We start from the raw sequence: 8,928 nt of genomic DNA, 5'->3' as shown, positions 1-8,928 counted from the left end.
CTTCGATTCACCATTATACTAATGTTCCAATACAGGTACCAACTTGGGATCCTCCACCAACAGGAAAAGTCAAAATCAATGCTGATGGTTCTTACTCCTTAACTAGAGCGTCGGCTGGTGCAGTAGCTAGAGATTCGACCGGAGAAATCATTCATCAAAGAACTAGAAACTTCACTCCTCTCTCTCTCCTCTCAATACTGAACTCGAAGCCTTTAGATTGGGGATCGAAATGGCTGAAGACTTCGGGTTCCATGGGTATATATTGGAGGGAGATTCAATCCTAATCGTTAATTATCTAATGGACGGTCTGGATTTGGTTCCTTGGAGAATGCTAGATGCTATCTTGGATACACGTGAGAGGATTATCCAAGGACACGTGTTGGTGAAATTTGGCAACATATCGTGCAATGAGCTGGCCCATGCCTTGGCCACATCGTCAAGTACTTATATTTAGCAAAATGCTTATTACAGCCTTCAGTTAACATCTTTTTTACTTTTCGGTCCCCCATTTAACTATTGTGGACATGTATTGTAATTCTATTACTTTTTTTTAATCAGACTTCATTAATAGGCCAAAAGGCTAATGAGAATTACATCATGAAGTTGAAAAACAAAGTCACAACCAAAAACGGACAAACAAGTCGAGTTATGCCCACTTGGGGTGCCTCTAGAGCTGCCTGATCTAACTGGTGGGTTACTTCTGTTACAGTCACCACTAACCATCTGTGGGTAGTTTTGAAACCGATGCTTTTTCCACCTTCTTCTCAGCTTTCCGTCAACTGTGGGCGTGCCAATCTCCGACCTGCGCCTCTAATTTCGGTACATCGGTAGAGAGAGTTGTAAGTTGTTGCAGAAACTCCAAATGGTTGTCCATGATCAAACACTCAGTCCTGAATAAATACGAAAATAACAAAAGGATCCTAAAGATCAACAAAACAGGCCCTAAAGACCAACAAAGAAACATAACCTTATTTAGAATCAAAGAAAGGAATCCGGGAAGGGGATTGCCCTCCGTCGAAAAAACAATGATCTACCCTGGAAGATTAGCTTAGAACAAGCAGTATGGAGAGAGAGAGGAGAGAATTATATTTCTAATTAAGATTGAAAATACTAATGAAGATCCCTCTGATTCCTTTCTCCATACCACCATCACCATTGACTGTATCATTTGAACTATCAGACGATTCCGAACTAAAATATACATCAATTACCCCATAGGGTTTCCGGGAATCTATTCATACTTTCTATAACGGCTTTGGTTTGTCACATTGTACTCACAAGTTAATTTCTGAATAAGTTGAACAATCATCCAGTTTTTCCTTGATGAGTTTGAGTACTTTCATGAGTAGATTCTGAATTTCTGTTGGATTATTGTGTTCAACTACGTTGATTATATGCAACATTGTAGATAATTTGAAACATACTGAAAATGGATCTGATACTGATTATTCTATCAAAACTAATTTCGGTGATTTATTGTCCAATTTGTGCAAATCTAGGAAAAGAGGATTTCAGGCCTCCTATGCAGTTACAGGTTTATGCTCTAACACTTTGTATACAGGGGAGGCTTCCACATCAGGAACATCGGGTAGTGCACACCAGAATGAGGGCTATATTGATGAAGACATGCCACAGAATGAAGAAAGAACTCTAAAAATACTATAAACGTTCTTCTCACCAGATTGTGTTGGAAAATGAAAGGGTCCCGACAACCCAAATGCCGCAGAATCCATGAATATTCTTGCATGGAATTGTCGTTGGTTAGGGAACTCCCCGACAAGAGATACTCTGAAATAGTTCCTAGGAGCGACGAAACCATCTATGGTTTTTCTCTTTGAATCTAAGATTACTAATTATGTTCCTCTAAATTGTTTTAATATTTTTAATCTTTCTAAGTACTTTTATGTTCCTTCTGTGGGCCGTAGTGGGGGCTTGATCCTTCACTGGTCTAATGATATTCAACTTGATATTCATTTTCGTCTATTAATTTAATTCATGCTACGATTATTACCCGTTATCATGATCTGGAGGATATTTTTTGTATTTACGGACCCCTCAATGTTAGTCACAGACTTAAATTATGGACCACTTTACTTATTAAAATTCGTAATATATCTAACCCCTTTTGTTGTATAGGGGACTTAAATGCTTTATGTAATAGTGGTGAGAATTGGGGAGGACAATCTAACATCCCGTTCATGTCTCACTTTCAGCAATTTTTTCAAAATGCTAACTTGATTAATCTGGGATTTAATAGTCCAGCATACACGTGGATGAACAATAAAGCTATACATCATCTCACTAAGGAGCGGCTGGACAGAGTTCTCTGTGATCCAAACTGGCTGATGAATTTCTCAGAATCGGGTGTTTTTCACTTAGCCCGTTCAATAGTGATCATGCCCCCATATTACTGAAACTCACAGTTGAAGGCAAACCTATTCAAACAATTGCTAAATTTGAGGTTTTCTGGACTAGGGATGAGGAGTATAATCATATATTTGGAGACAAATGGGCTAACTCGACCGGGATTTTTTTACAAGGAATTACTCAAGTGAAGGACTATATCAGGAAGTGGAGTAAAAGAGCATTTGGTGTTATTAAAAATCGTCTGACCATTTTACAAAAAAGACTACTAGACATCCAATCTCTTACTCCCACAGAAGATATTCTTAACTCGGAAAGCAAAATCCAAGAAGAGATTGTTTTCCTTGAAGATATACAGAGAACTAAAGCAGAACAGAGATTGAGATCAAAATGGGTCCAAAATGGGGACCAGAATACTAGAGCTTTTCATATTGCCATGTCCACTAGAAGACAGAAGAATAAGATTCACCAACTGACACTTTCAGATGGAGAAACTACACGAGAATCGGAGAAAATTTCTAAGGAATTTATAGATTATTTTCAGAATTTATTTCAAGCGGAACCAGTATTTGATCCGGCAACCGAAGTTATGAATAATTATAAGGTCTTCTCGTCTGAACAACTGACCGATATCTCCAGGGTTCCATCGTCTGAGGAAATTAAATCAGTGGTTATGGAAATGGGTTCGACCAAAGCCCAGGGCCAGATGGCATGCCTTGCTACTTTTTCCAACATCATTGGGCAACTATTGGCTCGGAACTAATCTCTTATATCCAACAGGCTTTTGCCACATGTATGATCGACCCACTTTTAAATTATACCACTATAGCTCTCATCCCCAAAACCAGAAACCCGAGTTCAGCCCGATTTCCCTTTGTAACTCGGTTTATAAATTCATCACCAAATTGATTGCCAATAGGATCAGACCTTATTTGGAAGTAGGGATTATGTGGACCCAAAATACGTTTGTTCCTTCCAGACAAATCATTGATAATATTATTATTACCAAGGAACTCCTGCACTCTATGCATTCCTCTAAAGCTAAGAAAGGAACTTTCTCTCTGAAAATGGACATAGCGAAAGCTTACGACAGAGTAAGTTGGGAGTTCCTCGAACATGTACTCAAGTCGACGGGTCTGAATGGTACCATTCTACATTTAATTATGTCTTGTATAACCACTTCTAGATTCAACATCTAGATTAATGGGAATACGGTGGGAGATTTTAAGGCCTCTAGAGGCCTTAGACATGGCTGTCCTTTATCGCTCTATCTTTTTATTCTATCCTCACAGTCCCCTCTCTACATTTTAATCATTATGAGCATCAAGGTACATTTACAAGATATAAGATCAATCCAGCAGCCCCTAGTATTACACATTTTGATGAAAAAAGCGTACAACTCGATTCGGTTGGGTTACCTATCGAAGTGCGTCTCGATGCGCCCGCTTCAATCGCTTTTTCGAACACTGATTATAGAAACCTAAGCTATTAAGCTCAAAAGCTGCTAAACTTGGAATCCGCCCAAGCTGTTAAATCGGATCTGCCAAGGGCAGAGTTCGAGATAGAGCCGAGCCGAGTCACTCAGCCGCATCAAGCTGGGTCAGGTGTATGTGGAAAACAATTAATGATTTATGGTATATCATGATAGATATCTATGGTATTTAGATATCTATTTATTTTTTACTATATCATGGCAGATACCTATGGTATTAATTAATGAGTAAATACTAATTTCTAAGTTTTTAGATGCCTTCTCATATTTTAAGAATTGAAACACAGTAACTTAGTATCTTAAGCACCAAGTAGAAATCTTAGTTCCTAAATACTCTGTTAGTTTCTGAGTCAAATCCGAGTCAGTTGACTGCCAAGTCAGTGCCGAGTCACTCGGCTAAAGCATATACTAGGAGTCTTGGCCGAGGTCGGCTCGGGCTACCCCTCGAGCCTGAGCCGAGTCCCGAGTTACTTGGCTGACTCGGCCGAGTTTAACGACGTAGAGAGGAACAAAATAATCAATACCTTATTGTTAATTCAGATTTGAAATTTGACTGGAGGTTCGAATTAACTTGAGTTAGATTACAATCTTTTTATATGACCTGTGTTTTTGAGTCGTTTGAATAGCGAACTCCGGCTGATTATGGGTCCATCTGGATCAGACAAAATGAGTTTGAACTCTGAGATGACTATTGTGCCGGTCAGCCGGTGTGCCCCGATGAGAACAAGTTACACTAAAACGATAGAATTAGGCGAGCCAGATTTAGACAATAAGAAAAAAAACACCACCTAAGAATATGGCTAAAATTTACCTGCTTAAGTTATCAAGAAGAGTTGTTTTCATATACTGATATATCGAACCTGCCAGATCTTTGGATAGGGTAGTTGAATATAGTTCTATTATTAGTTTAAAAAAAAATATATAGTTCTGTTATTCAAATTCTGTGTACAATTTTGGTGTGTATACACTGATAACCTCAGTTGAAATTCTATATAGATTATCTGGTTGGTATGTATTCAATCAAAGGTCTGCGATTTTGTTTACCTGTCTCCCAATTGGGTGAGAAAACTTGATCATCTTATTGGTAAGGATTAGAAGATCAACTATAGAGTTCTAACACCATCATACTGTTTGACCCAAGCAGTACGAGTTTGAGTTTAGTTGCCCAAATTGAACACAATCTAACTCGACTTGAATGACGACAGACTAACCACCTTATGGTGTTGAGTCACGGTAAGCCACAAAAACATGGTTATCTTTAGAACATGTTGTGCATCTCAAATTATTACGCGTTCTTAAACCTTTTCTTAGCATGATACTTCTTTTAACTGTCTTTCTACTATCTATAGGTACTCAAAACAGTCAGGAAGAATTTTGAAAGGATGTAAGCTAATTTTTAGTCGTGTTTGGAAGATTGGAGAGCCAGTTGAAAATCAGAAGCTTTGGGAGATGGCGGAAAAGTTGGGAGCTACATGTACTACAAATGTTGACTCATTCGTGACACATCTTATTTCGACTGACACTGAAACAGAAAAGTCACGCTGGGCAAAGGAACATAAGAAGTTCTTGGTTCACCCCAGGTGGATCGAAGCTGTCAATTTCAAATTTAACGTTAAAAATTGAAATATATAAATCTTTTAATAAAAATAAAAAAATCCTTAAATAAAAAGACATTAAAAATAAAAAAATGAATTTTAAAAGATGTGATTTCAAATTTAACGTTAAAAATTGAAATATATAAATCTTTTAATAAAGATAAAAAATGAGCCTTAAATAAAAAAACACTAAAAAAAATGAAGTTTAAAAGATATGATTTCAAATTTAATGTTAAAAATTGAAATATATTAATCTTTTAATAAAGAAAAAACCAATATAAATATCAAGATTAAGGATTAAAATACAAGATTAAATTTAAAAGTTATTAAATTAAAAATTTTATACAAAATATTAAAATCAAAATTAAACATTAAAGTTAAAATTAAAATTAACTAAATTATTAAAATACAAATAATATTTAGAATTAAAAATTAAACTAAAACTAAAACATGTAAACGAATATAAAATTAAAATTAATATAAAAATTAAAAACAAGAATAAAAAAAATTAAAAAGTATAAAAAAATAAGAGCAAATTAAAAATTAAAAGGTATAAAGTTTATTATAGCTATAATGTATGGAATCAATGTTTTGGAGACAGAATATATTTAGTAACAAGTAGTATCGCACATATTACAATTTAGGCTAGTCCCCACTTTTGGTGTATAGGTAGAGATTTAAAATCAGGAAAGTCACAATTTCAAATTTAACGTTAAAAATTGAAATATATAAATCTTTTAATAAAGATAAAAAATGGGCCTTAAATAAAAAAACACTAAAAATAAAAAAATGAAGCTTAAAAGATATGATTTCAAATTTAACGTTATTAAATTAAAAATTATTACAAAATATTAAAATTAAAATAAAACATTAAAATTAATTAAATTATTAAAATACAAATAAAATTTAGAATTAAAAATTAAACTAAAACTAAAACATGTAAACGAATATAAAATTAAAATTAATATAAAAATTAAAAACAAGAATAAAAAAATTAAAATGTATAAAAAAATAAGAAAAATTAAAAATTAAAAGGTATAAAGTTTATTATAGCTATAATGTACTATGGAAGCAATGTTTTGGAGAGAAAATATATTTAAGTAATAGGTAATATCACATATATTACACTTTAGGCTAGTCCCCACTTTTGGTGTATAGGTAGAGATTAGGAGATGAGCCTTCATCAATTGGATTTTATGATTAAGAAATGAGCCTTCACCAATTGGATAACTAATTAATTACAATTGACTAATCGAGTCTTACTATATATACGAGATTGTATTATAGAACAACATTGTCCAATAAATAAGGTCTATATTAACATTACAAAAACTTAGAAAAGAATCTAAAAAACTAGCCAACATTAGGAATGTAAATTAGAAATTCTAAAACTATACTTAAAAGTTAGTTAGATCTACTAGTTCTACAAACCGAACACCTGTTTAGAATCAGATACTATTCTCGCTCTGTAAACACGTCAACCAGTGTTGATAATTATATCCATAGATATTGTTGATCATCTTTACAACACGTTGATTCGTCTAATTAACGGTGTAAAAAGGAGCAATTTTTTTTTAGCAATATCCGTGTATCTTACGTTGTTTTCTATTGGTTGTCCGATAAACTGTAAAGTAGTAAAGAACGCTACAATTCAAAATTTATCCGGTCAGAAGATAAAAATGTACACCTGTCCAGAAGCACTAGTGTGAAAGTCAAGTAGCTAGCCAACTTCTAAGTGCAGGACCACTAACTTTATGAAATGGTATCACCCATTGTAAAATGGGGGGGGGGGGGGGGGGGGGGGGGGACCATCCATCCACATGTGATTCTCCAATTCATATATATTTGATTATTAGTATAACGTTCCCTCTATCTACCTCTATAAAAATAAGATGGTTAGTGTATTTTGTTATCTAAAACTATCTCTAATCTGATTTGATCCAAATTATAAGATGTGGAGAAATAAGAGAAAGAAGAGAAAGAAAGTGGAAATGATCTCTTATTGAGGTGGTTGTTGTGGGGGTTGTCATGATGTGACCAAGGCACATAAAACCTAATTACTCCTCAACACTAGCAATGGATATGAATGAATGTGATTGATGCATTCATTGGCAAGTCAATATAGGCAAAGGGAAGGTCAAGCCTTTCTTCATCTAATTCTCTTCTACCTCATCTTCATCTTCTTCTTCTTTTTTCTCTTTGATCAATATCTATGGTCATCTATTTTGATGTTTACTTTCATTTCTAATAGGATTTGATGTATCTTTCTCTCTCAAAGAAGATGTGTGTATTAGACGAGTTTTTATCAAGTATTGAGAGTTCTTATTAACTAATAATTAAAAGTAGTTTGAAATAATTCCAATTTCAATTTGTCTCTAATATTTGGGGTGGTTTTTGAGTTCTTCCCTGTCTTTCTTATGCTTCTACTTGTAAATACCATTATACCAATTATCAAGGGTGGCTTGATACTCAACAAAAAAAAAATACAAGGGTGGTTTGGTCCATGGTCAAACAATTTTGAAATCTCGGTAAGCCACAAAAACATGGTTATCTTTACAACTTGTTGTGCATCTCAAATTATTACTCGTTCTTAAACCTTTTCTTAGCATGATACTTCTTTTAACCGTCTTTCTACTATCTATAGGTACTCAAAACATTCAGGAAGAAAATTTTGAAAGGTTGTAAGCTAGTTTTTAGTCGTGTTTGGAAGATCGGAGATCCGGTCGAAAATTAGAAGCTTTGGGAGATGGCGGAAAAGTTGGGAGCTACATGTACTACAAATGTTGACTCATCCGTGACACATCTTGTTTCGACTGACACTGAAACAGAAAAGTCACGCTAGGCAAAGGAACATAAGAAGTTTTTGATTCACCTCAGGTGGATCGAAGCTGCCAATTTCTTATGGAAACGACAGCTAGAAGAAAATTTTCCGGTTTCTAACATAAAAAGCCAATAGAAATTACTTGACAGGTCCAGGCAAATCTTACATAAGTCTTTGCCAGAAGTTAGATAGAACACAAATGTATTGAACTTGGATTTGGTTGGTTAAGTACGAAATAGATATTCTTTTCACACCATTTTGGAGATAGTTTAATAGGGATCGGATTTAATAGCTCCTCAGTGTCAGCTTTTTCTTTGTTTTTATTCAAATGTAGACAGAAATTTTGACAGCAAAAGCACCTGAATCTGTCCAATAAAGATCGACCCGTGGTTGTGCAGGTTTTGACCATTGACAACTGAGGTATTACAAAAAGAGCAACTATAATGCAAGAATAACACTATTGTCGTGTGATTACTAGTAATTAAAGTATAGTTTACATTTTTATTTGGCTTCGTCATGATAAGAGATTGATTTTCAGAACGTGATTCTCAATAATCAAATTACAATTTCAGAAGGCTAATTCTTGATAAAAATAACTAATCTAGGGGTGTAAACTCACTCCGATAATTAATGTGGTAAATTTGATTACAATAGTC

General features: G+C 34.4%; 1 long non-coding RNA gene across 1 annotated transcript; it reads left to right on the top strand.

Moving 5' to 3' along the window:
* The first annotated feature begins 7,253 nt into the window (after positions 1-7,253).
* LOC147556924 (uncharacterized) lies at positions 7,254-8,630 on the top strand. Its single transcript, XR_015234981.1, has 2 exons — positions 7,254-7,979; positions 8,096-8,630. It is a non-coding gene; the product is annotated as an uncharacterized LOC147556924 (long non-coding RNA).
* Positions 8,631-8,928: the final 298 nt, after the last annotated feature.

Source organism: Eschscholzia californica, unplaced genomic scaffold, assembly GCF_041429995.1.
Source record: "Eschscholzia californica isolate CP2 unplaced genomic scaffold, dmEscCali1.0.p SCAF_2, whole genome shotgun sequence".
NCBI classification, from domain to species: domain Eukaryota; kingdom Viridiplantae; phylum Streptophyta; class Magnoliopsida; order Ranunculales; family Papaveraceae; genus Eschscholzia; species Eschscholzia californica.
This window is presented reverse-complemented; position numbering and strand designations above follow the sequence as displayed.